This window comes from Mus pahari, chromosome 20 (assembly GCF_900095145.1).
Source record: "Mus pahari chromosome 20, PAHARI_EIJ_v1.1, whole genome shotgun sequence".
NCBI classification, from domain to species: domain Eukaryota; kingdom Metazoa; phylum Chordata; class Mammalia; order Rodentia; family Muridae; genus Mus; species Mus pahari.
The window spans coordinates 10,253,645-10,273,520 of record NC_034609.1 but is presented as its reverse complement, the minus strand read 5'-3'; the positions used below and the strand labels follow the sequence as shown (position 1 = coordinate 10,273,520).

The 19,876-nt window shown below is 41.1% G+C and overlaps 1 protein-coding gene and 1 pseudogene across 1 annotated transcript in view; one reads left to right on the top strand and one right to left on the bottom strand.

The window, feature by feature from the left end:
- The window catches only part of Phkb (phosphorylase kinase regulatory subunit beta), a 186,317-nt gene that overhangs the window by 160,994 nt on the left and 5,447 nt on the right, over positions 1 to 19,876 (bottom strand). The gene's annotated exons all lie outside the window — the stretch shown is intronic.
- Positions 11,322 to 12,338, top strand: LOC110337756 (annotated as a pseudogene).

Here is a 19,876-nt window from a genome sequence, read left to right as displayed (position 1 = left end):
CCTCTGGGCTTGGAAAATTAAAGTGATTCTAGGTGTTGATATCTGGCCATGTTGTGTTGGGTTGTTTTGTCCCTTGGTTTCTGTTGCCCTCTCTGGATTTTAGGAAAGTGTTGTCCTGTGGGTTTCCTAGTAGTGAGCACTTCAGCAGGTCAGTGGGTAGCAGAAAATAGAGATGGGCTAGGAGAAATGGCTGAGAGCGGATATGGAAAGAGCTAAGGCCATCCTGTCTACAAAAGAGGCAGGGTCCCCAGAGAGCTGGGGTATAGTAAAAGACGTAGGTTTTAAAAAGACACAGAAAAATGTGGAGAGATGGCAATAAAGGGGGAATTCTGGGACATTTCCAAGAGTTCAACTCAACTCTCCAGTGAATGGAGCTGAGGTTGGGGGAGGGACACCTGCAAGCAGGTTATTACAGGATTGATGATGACAATGGGAAGATTTTAATAGAGGACAAGAAGAGAGTGAGAAATGCCTACTTGTGTGCCACCAATGTATGTTAACGGGGTCCAAGGTAGAATGCCATTATAGGGATTAGGGACTGAGACACAAAGGAATTGGGGTGGGCATAAAAAGAGGACTGAAAGTGTCCACAAGAAGAAGCAAAACCAGGGCCATACCAAAGTTCTCCTGATAAACTTAAAAGATTTAAAAGTTAGGGACTGCCGCCCATGGTGGCGCACGCCTTTAATCCCAGCACTCAGGAGGCAGAGGCAGGCGGATTTCTGAGTTCGAGGCCAGCTTGGTCTACAGAGTGAGTTCCAGAACAGCCAGGGCTATACAGAGAAACCCTGTCTCAAAAAAACAAAATAAATAAATAAATAAAAGTTAGGGACTGTAAGATCTCTCAGCAAATGAAAACACTTGCCTGCAAGCCTAATGCAACATGAATTTAATCTGTGGATCAATATGTTGGAAGGAAAGAACAGAGTCCTGCAAGGAGTCCTCTGATCTCCATACTCATGCAGACACATGTGTGTTCAAACACATGTGCATAAACACACAATAATTAAATTATTAAAGTTTAAGAAGATAGACATGCCAGTACTCTGATGTAAAAATTATATAATATACACATATCAAATTATTATATTATACTTCATTAAATCTATAAATTAAGAATATTTTAAAGGAAGGTATTAAACTATAAATTAGAGTATAAATCTAAAATTACAGAACTAGAATACGAAACTAGGGGCTTATCAAGTTCAAATCCTTTATACTTATTCAAAACTACATTTTGATGTAAATTTTTTCACGTCCATTCTAAGCATACCATAGTTATACATACCATACAGTCTAAGCATACCATAGAATACATATTTTAAACTGTGAGAGTGCTTTGTTTTTACTTTTATATAATATAAAACTGAAAGAATGTCACTTTTGTTAGAGGGGACAGAGACACCAGGAGAACGTGTTCCTCGGAATCAACAGAATAAGAAGCATATGGCATACAGCAGCAAGCACAAGGCCTGCATAAATCTACAGCAGACCCTACACATATATGACTATATTACATATGTATGTGTGTTTGTGTATGTGTGTGTATGTATATATATATATATATATATATATGTATTATAAGTATTAATCTAGTATTCTTCTGGGGCTCCTGACTGTGAAAATGACTGAGACCCTGACTCTTGCCTGCCTGCACCTGGGATTCTTTCCCTCCTGTTAAGCTATCATGTCCAACATCAATATGAAAGTTTTTGCTTCATCTTACGATATTTTATTTTGTGATATTTGGTTGTTATTTCTCAGAAGCCTGTTCTTTTCTAATGAGAGACAAAAATGGAGTGGGTCTGGAGGGGATGGTAGGTGAGGAAGAACTGGGAGGGTAGAGGGAGGGGAAACCATAATCAGGATATATTGTATGAGAAAAGAATCTATTTTTAATAAAAGGATAAAAAGAGAATGTGACTCTGATGAACATTAAGCTTATTAAAATATGCATTAAAATTCAATTCTAGGAGTTTCATGGGGCCAAAAACTGAAAATAAAAACAGAAGTCTAGACAATGGATATTTTAAGTATACAATGTAAGGCACCATGAATGAAACTGGGCTATTTCTGTGCTTCGAATATGAACAGAAATCGGCCTTTAACTCGTTAGCTGTCCATGCTTCTGTAAGTAACTGCAGACCCAGGCGTCTCTGTAAGCAACCCCAGTAAAATCTCTAGTTATCAAGCTGTCGGCTGCTGGAACTGCTTCTTTGCGCCACCATTGCTCCTGCCTAGGGTAATGTTGCTGTTGTTATGATTTATTATATTGCTGTTAAAAAGGCCAAACAACAGTGAACCAGTGTCAAGCAGAGCTGGAGACTGTGAAGAGACATTTTGAGTCTAGATCCTAAGCACACGGGTTAAGAGGTTAGGACACTCACGCAAAAACAAGGCATACCCAAACCTGAGTACTATATGATTTGGTGGTTCTAAAGCTATATTACCACACCAAGCCTTCACTGTACAGTACTGCTCAGACACGTTAATTTACAGGGTTAAAAACTTCAACTTTAACTTTTAAACAACATTAAAGAAGGTTGAAAGGAGGGTCTGTGAGGGGCATTGTTTAGACTTAGGAATAAGAGACTAGGGCTAGAAACTCGTTATAGACCTAGAGAAAGTATTTGTTTGCTTTGACAAGATGTCTTTGGGAAAATCTATATTGTCTCCATGGTCAATTTGGGCTTAATCACTGGTAGCTAAAAGTTTTGGCTTTATCAACCGAAAAGGCAGATCATACCCAGGGTGAAACCAAGATGAAGAGCCTCGTCTCTTCCGGTTTTAATACCCATGTCACTATAATTTCCCTGTTTATCTTGGCTGAGACACAGATCAGGTAAATTTAGGCCAGAAATTGTGGTCAACAGGAAGGAGATGGAGAAACCAACAGAAGCAATGAAAAATGGTCAGAAAAAGAGCTAGTCCTACCAACAGCAGTAGGGCTGTGCCCAGCAAAGAAGGAGAATGCAGATGATGACATATTAATCCCAGACTAAGTTCGAGATTAGGAACGGAGGATGCTTCTTTGAGGCATAAAAATCATCACTCCAAATTATAAGACTCTGAAGAGATGAGGCCATCGGGAAAGACTTCACAAATACGGACCACAGGCAGACTTTTGCTTCTCATAGTGCAGGCCATGAGACTATATTCTAAAAAGAACTGCCCCCCTTTTGCTATAAGACCAGTGCGCTCCCAAGAAACTGCCCATGGAATCAAGCTAGGAAAGAGAAAACACTGAAGCTCTGTGCCAGTCAGAATGGAATTTGCCTCCTAGAAAGACAGTCACACAGTGCTGGTGACTGGTCTCGGGACCTTGTGGAGAGACTGGAGCCAGTGGTGACAGGCTTGTCTAGAACTGCATGGGCAAGCACACCTCTATCCATCTACTTACACTTAAACCTCAGTCATGACCCAGAGCATGGGGCAGGTGGCATGACATCTCTTTTCTCCTCTTCCCAATGTGGCCACATTAAATTCTTTCCTGCTTTTCACAATTAATTTGGCTGTTTAACTTTCAGGACAGGTGGCCAAGCCTGGATGTTTAGTATAACACAAGCTCTGCTCTAAGGATGCTGGTAATATTAGCAAAGGCTTTGCCTGGGGCTTGCTAGAACTGCAAAATCGTGGGTCTTACCCAAGACCTGCTGAATCATAATCTGCATTTTAAGAATACTCAGTCCTCTACAGGAGTAGTATTCCTATCTTACAAAAAAAAAAAAAAAATATCAAAGAGAAAAGGAGAAGGAAGGAGAAAGACTGTAAATAGCCAAGTGGCCAACAGCAAAGTAAACCGACTTGGTTTTCCTCAGGGAGATCTAGCGGTGAACCGAGCAAACAGCTTACATACCAAGACTGACACACAGTGATGAAAGTGTACTCAAGTTTAAAAGAACATTGCATACTCAAGCTGAGATTGGGTTCTATGGCCTTACCAAACCAACTCTGCACAACCTCAGCCTTTTCTGTCTTGTAAGCCTTAAAAGAAACCCAACCAAGGCTCTAAAATCCTGGTCAGTATTCTTCCCTGATTCCCCTGACAGTCAAGCGCTGAGTGTCATATTTTAAAGCAGGGGTCTAAGCCCTTTGCTTTATGAAATAAATCCACATGTTACTCAAGAATGTAGAGCTAGTGAAGGGGAACACCAATACCAAAACCAAGATCTCTAAGTTCACTGTTTTTGAGTTTGATGTAAATTTTGTAAGTTTGTTCATTATTTTAGACTCTTTACCCTGAACAAAAATATTAGTCTAGCTATCAATATACTCAGAGCATCGTGCTTATCAAAATTAAACACTCTAGACAGAATACAAACACAATTTGAATTTTGATTAAAAAGCTGAAAAGGTAAAGAATAATATAATAATAGCATTACTGTCAGTGCTTCAGGAACAAAGACATGGCTAATGTGATCATCGGTGGCCCAAGGAGTTCACTCCCTCTTCAGTGACCTTTACTAAGGCAAAACTGATTGTTCACTATGGAAAAGAATTTCAGGACAAGCCAGCAGGAAGCAGAGTTGGAACTTATTAATGAGCTTTACATAGACCTCAAGTATGGAAGTTAACTCAAAGAGGAAAAGGTTAAAGCACAGTCAAGTGTAGACGTGGACTTAGACAAGGCAGGTCGTTCATACATGTTTTTACAATGAGCACACATAGAATAGTGGTGGCTAACTCCTGCTTTTTTTTTTTTTAATTGCTCAAAGAGTGTATTTTAAAGGAAAACTGTAAAGATTAAAAGGTTCCAAGGGTGTTGCCAGAACTGATGGATGAGAGAGCCAGGTCAAGATCCATCAGTCTGGGCAGAGGAGTCACATATAGCTTTAGCAATCTGAGAAGAGTGTTACAGCTAAAAGGTCACAAGTCATTCTGGTTCTAAGTGCACAAAGATGGCTTTCAAAATCTGAGATCACTGCTAAACCTTAAAGGTCATAAGTCAGTCTGGCACTGAGCAAACATGGAGAGGTCTAGGAAGATAGACTGTGGGCAGTTTTCCTCTCTGAGGCGTTTGAACTTTCTTGGTTCTGTGACTCCTTCAACGGGACATGCAAGCTGGACTCCAGGGCTCCTTTTTTGTCCCATGTCCCCTGATTTTCCATCATTTTTTATCCAGCCTCATTGCTATTAGTATCATACTAAAGATAAATAACATTACTTGAGCATTTACCATGAGTAAAATATTGTATTAAGAGCTTTGTAATTTTGATTTCACTTAATGCTTTTATAATCCTAATAAGTAGATATACTATTTCCATTCTAGAAGGTTTGGGGAATTTTTCAAAGTCCTACTGCTAGCAGGTGGAACAGCTACAACTTAAACATTGGAACATGGCTTATTCCTCTGTTTTCAGTAAAAGATAAATGAAAATGAATAAAGCCATCATTTCTGTCTTCTGAAAGTATCCTATTTGTAATTATAAAGATAATCAAATCATAATGTAAGAAACTTTTTTTTCTGTAAAGACTAGCCTTCCAATCTTTCACAAGTTTCATAAACTTCTCCACCTTACATGACCCTCACCTGCATGCCTGCTGCATAGCCCTGGGCACTTCTGACACATCACTCTCAAACCCTTCCCCTTCATGCCAGAATACATGAACAGAGACACAGTGACAGCTGCATCAGAATAAAAACTGAGGACACTTCCCATCCCAGTGAGCCTGCCCCTTGGGTTTGAATGAAAGAGCTTCTTTTACCAAAAACAAAAACAAAAAAATACAAAAACAAAAACAAACAAAAAAACAAAAAAAACCAAACAAACAAAAAAAACAACAACAACCGCAAACCCAACAGCCTGCTAGGTCACTTTTGTCCTGTGACTGTGTTTCTCTTAACATTAGAAATTTTCTTTTCTAACGCTGGCCAGCAATGTATAGCCTGCTTCCAGGGCAGCACTGCTCTTACAATTATCCTCAAAGTAGTGAACTATTTTCTCAACCAATTCTGGTCTTAGAAGTTGTTTCTGCTACCATTTTACTTGATGGGCCTCACCTTTACTGAGATTTTAATACATGTTATTTCCATTTCAGAAAAATTAATGAACAATACATAAAAATAAGAGCTGCCTTTCAGAAGTTAAATATAAAAAGTCAGATTTGAAGAAGTCTAATATGAACACACCCACACCGATATTCTCCAATTAGCATTTACTTAGCACTGTGCCTAAGGCTTTTCCAGAACCAGAGCTCACTTAATAGCATGTTTCAGGATGAGTTGAGGTGAAGCTGTGTAGATCACAAGACTTAGGGTGCTAATTTTCCCCACTTCACTGAAGAGTATCATTTCATTTCCTTCACTATCGGACTCCTTATATTAAAATGTCATGTCCAAATTCCTTGTTATTTTACGGAAAGTCTGCACTAAGCCAGACAAGGCCTAGCAAATAGTTCTGGCCTCTTTATGAAACAAAAATGCTACTAGTGACTTAAGTTTTGATAACAATGTTATCTAAGGATTCTCGCACTTTCCCTTTTGGGAAACAAAACAAAACACACATGATTGTTTAACATTTTAAGCAAGGGATAAAAGTCATGACAGCCATACAGTTTGGCCAAGGAGGTGTTATCAATACATTTACTTTTTATTTTTCTATGATTGGGAGGGCATTTGTGTGTATGATATGTGTTCATGTGGGTTGGTAGGTGAGTTTTAATGAGTGCACATGCATATGTACCAGCACATGTGTGGGAGGCCAGAGATGGATAGTGTAGATGGATATTGTCTCTATCAACCACTCTGTCAGTTTTCAGACAGAGTTTCTCACTGAACATGGACTTCATGGATTCAGCTACGAATGCTAGCAGTGAGCTCCAGGGTTCCAGCTGTCTCCTACTGATCACACTGGTATTACAGGGTCACAGCACTGACTTCAGCTTTTATGTGGGTACTGGGGATCTTTGTAAATCACACACTTCACCCACTGACACACCCCATAACCCCTACATATCTTTTTTTAAACCTTGCCTTTGAACCTTTTTGAACATCACTTGTAGGAAAAATATACTTTTACTTAGGATACATTTTCGTACTCAAACCTAAAAAAAAAAAAAAAAAAAAAAAAACAACTAAACTCAGCAAATAAAAAAGTTAAATGATTATGTATACATTATTTATACAAAATATGTAATGGCTCTATGCCCTAAGCCTAAAGGATTTCACAGCCTAGTAAACATGAAACTCATTACCTAAAAACAATGTAATGCCAACAAATATAACAGGATCATGGAAACAAGTCAAAACTGGAACCATGGTGTGGAGAATGTTTTACCAAGAAATATGGGAGACAAACCATTGGAACAGAAGAAAAGATCATGGTGTGCACTGAACTTACAGAGGAAGGCAATTTAATACACAAGGAACCTCATGATAAAGGTGCAGAAGCTAGAGGAGAAAATACTGAGAACACATCCAGAAGTCAAAGACCTGAAGACACTAAGCATCAGGTTACAAATTTACATTTTGTCCTTTAACTAATAGAGAGCCAGTGCGTTGAATGAGCCACATTTGTAAAGAGAAAACTGTTGGCAGTAAAAGATGACAAGAAAAACTGAGTCCTCGAAATAAACGTCCATTTTTGATCAAAAGAATCTTGAATTAAGATAATGACATCATAGATGCAAAGGAAAGGGAAAAGCTTAAAAATTACTTGAAAGGTCAAGGTCCAAAAGGAGGAGGAGGAGGAGGAGGAGGAGGAGGAGGAGGAGGAGGAGGGGAAGGGGAAGGGGAGGAAGAAGGAAGAAGAAGGAAGAAGAAGGAAGAAGGAAGAAGAAGGAGGAAGGAGGAAGGAGGAGGAGGAGGAGGAAAGAAGAAGAAGAGGAAAGAAGAAGAAAACAAGGAAGTTGTAAATGAGATATGGATGGTAGGGACAATATTCATTAATATATTACAGTAAAATGAGAAAAGGTTTGTTGAGGTTTGGTCTTTTGCTATGTGTTGTAATGCTAAACACTGTCTCCCCCACCCAGGCCTGGTTGCCCCCAGGCACGAAAGAATTGGTACTTACACAATGATGTTTTGTAACCTAGACCCTGATTGGTGAATAAAGATGCCTACAGTCAATAGCTGAGCAGAAGAGAGATAGGCAGGGTTTGAGTTCCAGGGTTTGGGGTCTGAGGGGATCACAAGGAAGAAGAGAGAGATGGAGAGAGGAAAGGCATCATCATGTAGTTGAGTTATGAATGCGTGGCCATGAGGGCTGACCAGTTGGGAGTGAAGCTGCCAGATGGAACACAGCAAGTTAGAATTCGGGTTACATAGATTCTAACAGCTTAGAGGGTAGATAGCTGCCCAGCTCTAGTGCTGACTAAGGCTTATATAAATATAAAGGTTGTGCCTTTTATCTGGGAACTGAGTGATCAAAGATGGGATAGAAACCCCTAATTGAGATTAAATAATTATTACAACACAAGATGGTTTGATGAAAAAATTCTAAGCTTTAAATCACGTTTTATTCTTTGAAATTATAGTGATGAACCTCACATTCTGTTAGGATTTTTGTAACTCTGAAATCATTCAACACACAACTATATTCAAAGCTGAATGTCTATTGAAAATTAGAATCAAGTAAGTAATTAATGGGACTTCACTATATATTTTCATGAAAATAAAATTATGTAACCAAAGACTAATGCCTGAAGAATTACAAAAAAAATAAATTAACAATGAAAAGATTTAAAATTCCCATAAAAAGTCCACAAAGCAAAGATATTTAGCCTCACAAATATTTAAACTAGAAAAATAAGTTCAAACTTTAAATATCCCTATATTAATAATGTTTAACATGAAATATCTTTGAACCACTTGAAAGCAATTTAAAACAAATGGAAAGTAAAAGCCTTAACATGTAAAAATGAATGCACTTAAACAAGCTGTGTTTCAGGGGGTTCAGATTCGAACTTAAAAACTGGAAAAGCAGAAACAACTGATAATCTCTATCAATACTTACCAGAGAATACCAAATAAAATTGTGCTTAAATAAGATTTTAAAAATTCAAAGTAAGATACAGTTCAAAGCATTGCAAGATAAAGCATCAATGTGCAGGTTTAAGGGAAATGTCAGCCTACAGGCATGCGTGAATTTCCTGTAGTCACTGAGCCTTGTGATTCGCAGCAGATTTTCTCTAGATCCTGAGCTTTCTTCAAATGAAGCATAACAAAATCTACAGCCCTGAACTGCTAAGTCCAACTGGGTTACTTAGTGCTCTTCGAGTCACCTGGCTACAGTGTGCTCACCTGCTCATGCATTACTTTTTGTTTAAGAAGGAAGGAAACAGGGCTGGAGGTAGCTCATCATAAGAGGCTAGACTCATAGTCAACAAAGCAAGAAGGAAGAAGACAAGCAAATCACCTACAATAAGAAGACAAGACCAGTTATATATCTGTCAGGCAAAGGCTACTACTTGGAATTTGGCAAGATTTCTATCCTTAAAAAAAAAAATCAATAAGCATATCAAAACATTTGAAATTAACAATTGCATTAAATTTAGAATCTCTTAATTTAAAAACTATTATTGTGCACATATGCATATGTGTGCAGATGACATAAGTGCCCCAGCAAATGTGTGGAGGTCAGAAGATAACTCTGCAAAGCCAAGTCTCTCCTTCCACTCTTAAATGGTTCTGAGGGTGGAGTTCAGGTCTCTAGCTTGTGTAGCAAGACCCACTGAGCTATTTTGGAGACTCCTTAACTATTAAAGTGTCAAAACTGCCATTTAGTTATTCAGATGAAAATACATGTACAAAACAGTCACACAGCAGAGAAAAATTAGACTAAAAATCACTCTAAATCGGCTATTAAAACTTCCGACGTGAATTACAGAAAACGGTAAATTGGCCTAAAAGCCGAAACCCTAATTTTAAAACACCCTCTAGAAGGAAATTTAAAACATCAAGCTAGGTTCATGCTTTTTGATGGGCTAATGAGCTTCAACTACAACCATCAGTGAGTGTTCTCCCCTAAGACATCTGTGCTGTCAGTTCTGAATGATGGAGTGTAAGAGTAGCAAGAAGTAAAAGGACAGCAGGGAGCAGATAGGAGCAGGAAAGAGCAGAACATCCTCAAGATGGAGTTTATGATATCCAGGCAGGACTCCCAATGGCTGTCACTGCTCTACTGTTGTGAAGGGATAGCAGGACCAAGCTAACTTTTTTTCTGTTGGTTATTTTATTTATTTACATTTCGAATGTTATCCCCCTTCCCAGTTTCCCCTCCAAAAGCCCCCTAGCTCCTCCTCCCTCCCCCTGCCTCTATGAGGGTGCTCCTGCACCAGCCTACCCACTCCTGCCTCAGCACCCTGGTGTTCCCCTATCCTGGGTCATCAAGCCTCCACAGAACAAAGGGGCTCCCCTCCCAGGGATGCCAGATAAGGCAATCTTCTGCTGTATATCCAGCTGGAGCCATGGGTACCCCCTGTGTACTCTCTGATTGGTGGTTTGGTGGGGGCGGAGAGGGTCTGGTTGGTTGATATTGTTGTTCTTACTGTAAGACTGCAAACCCCTTCAGCTACTACAGTCCTTGCCCTAACTTCTCCATTGGGGTCCTCCGTGTTCAGTCTAATGTTTTATAAAAGAAAACATTTGATTGGGGCTGCCTTGCAGCTTCAGAGGTTTAATGATTATCATAGCAAGGAGCAAGGCAGCACACAGGCTCAGATAGTGCTGCAGAAGTATCTGAGAGTTCTACATCCTCATCAGCAGGGAGCAGGGAAGAGAGCCTAAGCCTGGCAAGGGCTTTTAAAACCTCAAAGCCCACCCCCAGTGACACAATTCCTCCGAGGCCACACCTCCTAATCCTTTTTTTTTTTTTTTTTTTTTTTTTTTTGGTTTTTCCAGACAGGGTTTCTCAGTATAGCCCTGGCTTGTCCTAATCCTCCTAACCCTTTCAAACAGTGACACTCCCTAGTGACTATGCATTCAGATATACCAACCTATGGGAAACATTCTTATTCAAACTGCTACAGAGACAAAATATCAGACGAAGGTCTTAACAAGCATGCAGCAGAAATCAACTGTAGAAGACAGTGAGCCAGAGTTTCCCATGGAGCTTTTTCTCCACGGATGAGGGGAAGCTCCCTTTTCCACCACAGGCATGTTTATACTGTGATATAAAAACAATTATAACTGAGGCAGCCAGGTCAGACCAGCAGCTAACTGTAGGTGCTGCGGTCCTTAGATTGTTGGAGGGCAGCAACAGGACATCCTAATTGTGCGCAGGCCCTCGGCTTCTAGATCCTGCAGTGGCCTATCTCCTCATGTCAGGCACTGCTTGGTTATAGTCATTCAGGCCTCCCGCCCACTGCCCAGAGCCAGAGGGATGGTGGTAGTCACCAAGCAGGAGCCAGACAGCCGTCACTCAGATGGTGCCATGTCCAGCTCCGAAGCCAAAGCCAACTTCCTGGGGCTGCCACTCCTACGGCCACGCAAACGGGGCACGGACTGCCCCTGCTGCCCCAGGAGGAAAAGGACACACCTTAGTGGGCCAGACCAATTCCCATACAGGTGCCATTATGCAGCGAACAATCTCCATTACCATATGGTGTAATTTCATTTGCTAGATGGACAGAGTGAGCAGTAGAGGATTTGGGGCCAAGAAAGCAGTGTAAGCAAGGACATACAGGAGATAAATTCAGGAAATAGGAGGAGGGCAATGTTTCCTGAGGTCATCCTCCTTAACATTGGAGGGGCTCACTTTACCTCATCCTCTACTCTGCAGCACTATGAAGACACATGGTGGCTGCCATGTCCAGAGGGCAGCATTACATCCCTGCAGACTCCGAGGGTCGGTACTTCATCTACAGAAATGGCACACACTTTGGAGATGTGCTGAACTTCCTGCGTTCAGGGGACCTGCCACCCTGGGAGCATGTGTGAGCTGTGCACAAAGAGGTCCAGTATTATGTTATTGGACCCCTCCTAGAGCAGCTGGAGAACATGCAGTCACTGAAGGGCGAGAAAGTGCGCCAGACCTTCCTGGGGCTCATGCTCTATTACAAAGACCATTTGAAGCGGATCGTGGAGATTGCCGGCTTCGTACAGTACAATGGAAGGCCTGCTTTGCCAAGCTGAAAGTCTGTGTCTTCAAGGAACAGATGCCCATCACCCCCTATGAGTGTCTACTCCTTAACTCCCTCCGGTTTGAGCGGAGAGTGATGGACAGTTCTTTGAGCACCAATGTGAAGTGAACATGTGTTTTGGGCCCTGCTGCAGTCTGCTGCAGTCTCCCTGGTTCGTGGTCCTTGCTCTCACCTGGTCTTCTCTTCAAGGCCTGGCCGTCTTCACTGGAAACCAAAGATCTAGCAAGGATGTCACTGGGAGTCCAGAGAGCTTTTAATACCTTCTTGACGCCCTGAAGGAAAGCTCCTGCCTGTCCCTGATGGAGATATCATACTGCCTCAGCTGTTTGAACCTTCCCATGGTCAGTGTGTCGGGCGGGATAAGGAGTGAGCTAAGGGATTTACCCAAAAGCTTCTGCCCTGTATCCCTGGCCAAAGAAAGCCTACATCTCCTCCCAGTGTGCTCCTTGCTCTTCCAATGACTTGCAGTTCCTTGTGTTAGGATGCAGAAAGATAAGCCCCGTGCTTCCAGAACATGCCTGTCACCTTCTCTTGGAGATTAAGCATGGGTGCCAAAGCCATGTATCAAGTTGGGCCTTGGAAAAACCACAACGTTTACAGTCCTGCCCTGGAGCTTTGGCTTCTCCCTTCTTTGCATGGTTACCCTCTCACAGGGCTGGAATGTTAAGTTCTAAAGGTTCTTTCTGAAGATTCCCCAAGTCAGGCAGACGGGGTCCTACATACCTGGATCCTCTCGTTATGTAGGATCCCTGTCAGATGCCAACAACACAACGCCTTGCTGCTGAGTCCTGTGTGGGGAGCCAGTGTGGTGAACCTCTCTGGAAGGGATGCTCTCTTTTTCTGACAGTTTTATTCAGGGTGGTGGGGACTTGCTCTGCAGTCAGGGGCAACTAAAACAGGGTAAAGCATGTACCCCCTAAAGAGAGAGCTGTAGAGCATTCCTCTGAGAGCACTGCATGTCCCGGTGCACTATGTGTTCTAAGTAGTCTTGGGTGTCCTTGACCATCCCTGGATAATAATTTCTTCTTATGAACCCTTTCTTTAATGTAAGGAATTGTTAAGGGCAGCATTGCCAAGCTCAGTCCTATAGGATCAGAGTGGTGCAGTCAGACAGGTGTGGGTTAAAGGCATCCATGTGCTTCTGAGAAATAGAAGGCCTGGGCCTTCTCACCCTGAGCTAAATACCTCTGTACAGCTGGAGGGCACTGACTTTCCTGGGCTCTTGTGGAAACACACAGTTTTGAACTTGTGTCTCACTCTGAGTGTAACAGAGCTAGAGGCTGAGCTGCACAAGGGGATGAGGGTCAGTCATCTTCCAGGACACCTGCTCTCTCTCTGTTCTCCTCGGGAAACAATCTTCTGAGTGCTGATGCCACTGCTTGGAGCTTAGCTCAGCACTGTGGCTCTGGCCTTGGTTCAGCAAAGATGTTCCTTATTTCAACCGATTTTATTTTTATTTTTATTATTTGGACAGGGTCGCCCAGGCTGGCCTCATATTAGCTGTAGTGCTAAGGATGACCTTGTACTCTTGACCTTCCTGCTTCTTCCTCCAAAGCTCTGGGGGACACAGACATGTCCCGCCTTACCTCGCTCTTGTGTTCATTGTTTGGAGAGCTACTGAAGTACACTGTTCAGAATGAACTCCATGTGGGTAGAAAGGAGACAATAAGCCCAGAGCACTTAGTAATCGAGCCTGGGGCTCTTTTCTTCCTGTCCTAGAATATTGCAATGCTTGAAAAGTTAGAGTCCACAAACCGGGCCCAGACTTAAGGTTACAAATTGCTGGGTAAAGATGTCGTCTTTGTGACTTGCTAGAGACACTGGTTTTCTGTCCCCTTTTTTATTCTCGGGATGATATAGTTTCTACCATTGTGGCAAGAAAACGCTCTAGGCTGCTGGAGCAGGCAGAGATGTGACACAAGATAGCCAGCTCAGAAATCCCTTTTTTTTTTTTTTTTTTTTTTTTTTAGATAGTTGGCTTGATATTTATGGTATTAGGGGCCACAGCATGTACTGAATCTGCTTGTGTGGGGTTTTATTTTTTAAATAACAAAACTTTTTGCATTTTTAAGCCAGCGACTTGTACACCATCTTGCAGCACAGAAACTTTTCTTTGTACTACAAAATATATTTATTATAATTCTAATTCTCCCTTGACAAGTAAAATAGAAATATGAAATAAAGCAATATATATAGGGGGAAAAAACAATTATAACTTCTTGGAAATTGTTTACATTCTTGTTATTTTCAATGGCACAGTGTTTTTAATCTTGGGCTATTATTAAGTTCTTCTCTTTCCCTACTAAGGAGTAAGTCTGTTCCCTGGCAGAGGGGTCTTGAAGGACACTTTGAGACAAGCATGCTTGTATCTGAAATGGGGAAGGAGGAAGAGCAACGTCATTTGCCAAGCCAGCTTCTTAGCATAAAGAAACCATGGCAACTTACCAATGGTATGTACAACCATTTATTTAGAACCAATCTAACTTATGTTATAACTGCCAGAAAAATTATATCAAAATTCATATAAAGTTCTTCAGTGATTCAACTGCTAGAAGAAAGCATAAAGAGAACAGTAACCACTTGGAAGGAATATGTTTTCAATACATACCAAGAAGCTAAAATATTTATGACAAAGGTCAACTCTCTAGTATAGTCTCTACTTTAACTTGAGTGATAAATCTTCATATATAATCCAAATAACAGTATGTTTATCTCTACAACCAAGCTCTGTATATTTGCAAAATTCATTCCTGAGCTAAAACTTGAATTGTTAAAGGCAGACTATAAGTATTGTATGAAAAAAAAGAGGGCTACAACTGTATAGAGTTACTAACAACTGGGGGAAAAGCTTTTACTAAATTTAAAAAAAAAAAATCAATGTATTATTTTTTTGAAAGATTAAAATGGCATTATATCAAAATGAGGAGGGTTTGAATTATGCCCTTAGAAAGATACTGTAGTTTTTAAAAGTGACAAGGTTCAGTTGGCACTGCTATTCATCTGAAAAAGCAGGTAAAAGACACCCACATTCCTGCAGTGCCCACTTCCCCGCCTTGAGGGCTAGATCTTGATATTTGTAGAAGTAGGTATTCAGTCTCCAAAGCCTGCCAAGCTGCCCACAGACTCTACTGTGGCCTTGAGAAGCATCTAGACCACTCATAAGGAGCATATTAGCCTCTTCAGTCTCTAAGAAGTAACTAGGGAAGTGGCCCCCTGCCCTCACTCGGAACCAAAGGTCCAGATCAACTGGAGAGTCTTTCCTGGGAAGCTTGGCTATGGAGATACACAATCTCACACGGCCCTTACATAGTGACAGGGTCTTAACTGGGATCCCTCAAACAATGACAGGAACACTTTGTCATCACTACTGGCCTGCCGCATATTGCTATTGTGGCCTGGCCCCTACACAGTCCTCAGAAACTGACAGAAATCCTCCCCCACTGCCACCTCAGATGAGCCTTGCTTACCTGATCCTTCTCAGTATCTGACATAATGTGTACAAAACTGATGAGATAAGCACTAAAAGACTCCCAGGACCCCTTTTACCTAAAGAGCTACATCTTAGCTAGCAGGCAAGCCCACAAACCTATGCAGTGTAGACCAATAAGGCAGACAATGCCCAAAAGGGACATTGCCAACTTTGATTATATCTGAAGAATCCACACACATTCCAACTAGGATCTAAACCTAGTATAACTGATACCTAATATACTACCTAAGGGACTACAAAGAGAAATGTCTCTTACTGCATAAGTCACTCGTAAAATTGCAAGTAGAGGCCACTGCAAAAACTCATGAATGTGGATTCAGAGTTGCAGTGAAGGCCTTTGGATATTGTAGATGTCAATGAGTCAAAGAGACAGAAAAATGTGGGTATATAAGGAGGAAAGAAACCTCTCATGCTGCGGTCTGGTTGAAGACTCTCACCAGCAGCAAAATGGGAATTGATCCATCATGATTAGCAACTGTGTAAGCTTTCACCTTTCTAACCAATAAATCTATGTTTTTCTTGTAATGTCACTGCAAAGTCTATTTACACGGGAAAGATATGTAATAAGCCCTTTGAATATCTTTAGTTGCTTCTTGCTTCACCCCACCAGTTCTACCTCTGTGGCTAGATTTTGTCCCTGTGATAGAAGACGCAGTCGCCTACGGAGTAGGAGCTTCAGTTGAGGATATGCTTCCTGATTCACACTGGCCAGTTTGTAAGTATTGTCTTGATTAATGATTGGTGTAGGAGGCCCAGTCCACTGTGGACAGTGACATCCTTGAGCAGGTGATCCTGGGTATAAGAAAGCAGGCAAAGCAAGCTATGGGGAGCAAACCAGTGAGCCCCATTCTTCTATTTCTTCCACTTCAATTCCTATGTCTAGATTTCTGCCCTGCTTGAGTTCCTGCCTTGACTTCTCTCAGTGACATATAAGATGAAATAAACGCTTTGCTCCCCACATTGCATTCACCCCTCATGACAGCAGTAAGAGGCAAACTAAGATACCATCTAAGACATTTCGAGCCATCTTGTAGTCTTACCAGGAGAGAAAAGGAGAACATACGTTGATCAGAAACTTTTGGACACATAACTTGAGACCTACCAAAATTGAATCTGAGGCCAAATGCCAAGGTAATTAATTTCAACTCTCCCTTGAGAAGCCAGCCCCTACATTTGGATATACTTCACTTTCTGTGATTTTTTTCATGAACTCCTACCCACACTTTGGTATGTCTTTCTCTCTGAAACAGTCCCTTGAGGAGCCCATACCTACAACTGAGTTCAGAGTCTTTGTGACCCTCCCTTGAAAAGCTCACCCCCATATTCAGCTATGTCTTACTCTCTGCCGCTGCACCACCCGCACCCCAAAGCCCATGTCCATGCCCTTGGGTGTGTCTTCTTGCCTTCCTTGAGCCCCTCCCCCCTTTTCTTACCTTCATGCTTAAGCTATATTAAATTGCCTGTAATAAAATCTCCAGCCGGGCATGGTGGCGCACACCTTTAATCCCAGCACTCGGGAGGCAAAGGCAGGCAGATTTCTGATGAGTTCGAGGCCAGCCTGGTCTACAAAGTGAGTTCCAGGACAGCCAGGGCTATACAGAGAAACTCTGTCTCAAAACAAAACAAAACAAAACAAAACAAAAAAAAAAAAAAAAAAAAACCTTCAACTATCGCTTTAAACTACCAAGGCCTGAAGTTCTTTCCTTTATCAATGCCATAAATTTTACTTTAGTCTGACTTAAAAGTCCCTAAAAGATTAAGGAAACTCCTAAGTTTTTGAGGTTGACACCATGGAACTGTGTTTATGTTCCCAATCCAGGGGACTCCCAAGAGAGAAGCTGCGGGAATGGAGAGAAGCCTGCCTAGGAGAGGGGTTATGAGTGTTATATACAATAGAACAGGAAGGGTGAGACTACCAAATCACTCGGAGTGCAGATGATTCCAACACAAAACAGAAATATTAGATCTGAGGCTGCAGAATTTGGTGTTTCCCTCCTTAGGAGATGTTTCACTCAGATTATTAATATAAATATACAATAAACAATTCTATTGCAAAAACAATGTCCATGGAAATATGTAAATATGTAAATCACACAATTTCCAACACAAATGCAGGATCTAAATAAATAAATTATAGATGCAAATTTACTGAGATATTATCCTAACAAATAAAATGTCACGCACTTCTTTATAGCCTTGTAAATTTTGGTGAGATGAACCTATCAAAATGCAAATATTCAAAGTACTAGTAAAGAAATTACTGTAAAATGGATAATACTTAAGTTTGTTGGGTTTTTTTTTTTTACTTTGCTTCTTGATGTATTTAATTTTTTAAAAAAGTTTCTGGTCTGCTACCTTCACATACTTTGAGTAATATAAAAGCTACTTCCTTTAGCATTCTATGTACTCTGAAATAATGAGTAAATTTAATCATTAAAAGGTTTCACTCTTTAGTAGGAAAGCCAAGATAGCCAACAGAAACTATTGCTTAAAAATTAAGACAAACAAAAGAACCCTCAACAAGCAACAGACAAAAGAGCCAGGGTCAGTGAGCCTGTTCAGAGGACAAGGGCACTTGCTGTGCTTGCCTGTCAGTCTGTGCTCAGTCCCAGAAACCCACAGGAAGGAGAAAGGAGAAAGGAGAAAGGAGAAAAAGAGAAAGGGGAAAGGAGAAAGGAGAGTCCACATACTTGTTGTGACCTCCATAGGAACACTGGGGCAAACACAACCCCACCTCCAACACATCACACATACATATACACAGCCTGGGCTGAAGAGGGTGCTTCAACAGTTAGTGCATACTGCTCTTACAGATGACCCAAATTTGATGTAAAACTTTCCCTCCACTCTAACTGGCTCTTCCATCTTTACAGCCTTTTCAGCTGGCACTGTATAAGCAGCCCAGGCAGAACCCAGTAAGGCAGCCTCCTTACCTGGTCCTATCTCCCTGCCCTCCTCCAGGCTCCCATTTCTAGGCTCTGACGCAGTAGGCTAAATACAAAAGCAAAAGACACAACCTTTACAACAGAAGTATATCTCATCAGAAAAACAAAAGCAGCACATATGTGCATTCACACACACACACACACACACACACACACACACACAAGACAATATGCTTCTCATAAAAATTACCAATATCATAGTATTGGTCCCCAAAGAGGACAAGTAAGACAAAATCAAACACAAAGAATTAAAAGAACAATTGCAAGCAGTTCAAAGAATTTGAAAGAGGTTACTAACATCTGAACGAATTAAGAGAGACAAGAGAAAACTGATTGAAGTCCAAGAAAATACAAATAGGTAAGATGAAATAAGAAAGACAATAAAAGAGATGAAATCTGAATTCAGCAGATAACAGAATTGCTGAAGAAAACCCAAAGTAAAATGAAAAATTTCAAACCATCAGAAAGTTCAGTGGAAAGCGTCATGGACAGAATGAAGGGAGACAGAACACAAGGACTAAAGGATTAGGAAGGGGACTCAGTCATTCACTCATGGGAAGTGATCAGTTGTTAAATGCATAAGTGGGAAAGCATGCTCTGGGATACCATCAAAGAACTGAATCTACAAATTTGGGCACAGAAGGAAAAAAACTAGAAGGCAAAGGCATAGAAAACATTTTCAATAGCATCATAAAGGAAAGTTCCTAACTCTTGACAATGAGATGCCTTACAAACACAAGAGGCCCACAGAGAAATAAAAGGTAGGAACAGAAAAGAGATTCCCCATGACATGCAATAGTTAAGAGACTAAAAACACAAAATGAAGAAAGGATACTGAAAGCTACAAGACACAAGGGCCACGAGACATGAAAAGGCAGGCCCACTAGAGGACAGCTGACATCTGTTATAACAGTTTAAAGCCAAAAAGAGATATTCTAAGTTCTGAAAGATCACAGATGCCAGCCTAGAATGCTATACTCAGCAAGGCTATCATTTATGAGTGGCGTAGCAATAAAACTTCCCATGATAAAAGCAAACTAAAAGAATGTATGGCCACTAAGGCAGCTCTGGAGGGGAAAGTGGAAGGTGTATGTGAGACAAGAGAAGAATAAACATACCCAAAAGGCCACAAGGACAAATAAATATGAGGGCAGGTGATCAGAGGCTTAGGGAAAAACAACAAAAACATCAACATGACAGGAACACACCTCTTTCAAAACCAACTGAATATTAACGGTGGTCTCAATTCCTCCCTGAGAAGACAGACTAATAAACTGGATTAAGAAACAAGATCCAGCCGGGCGTGGTGGCGCACGCCTTTAATCCCAGCACTTGGGAGGCAGAGGCAGGTGGATTTCTG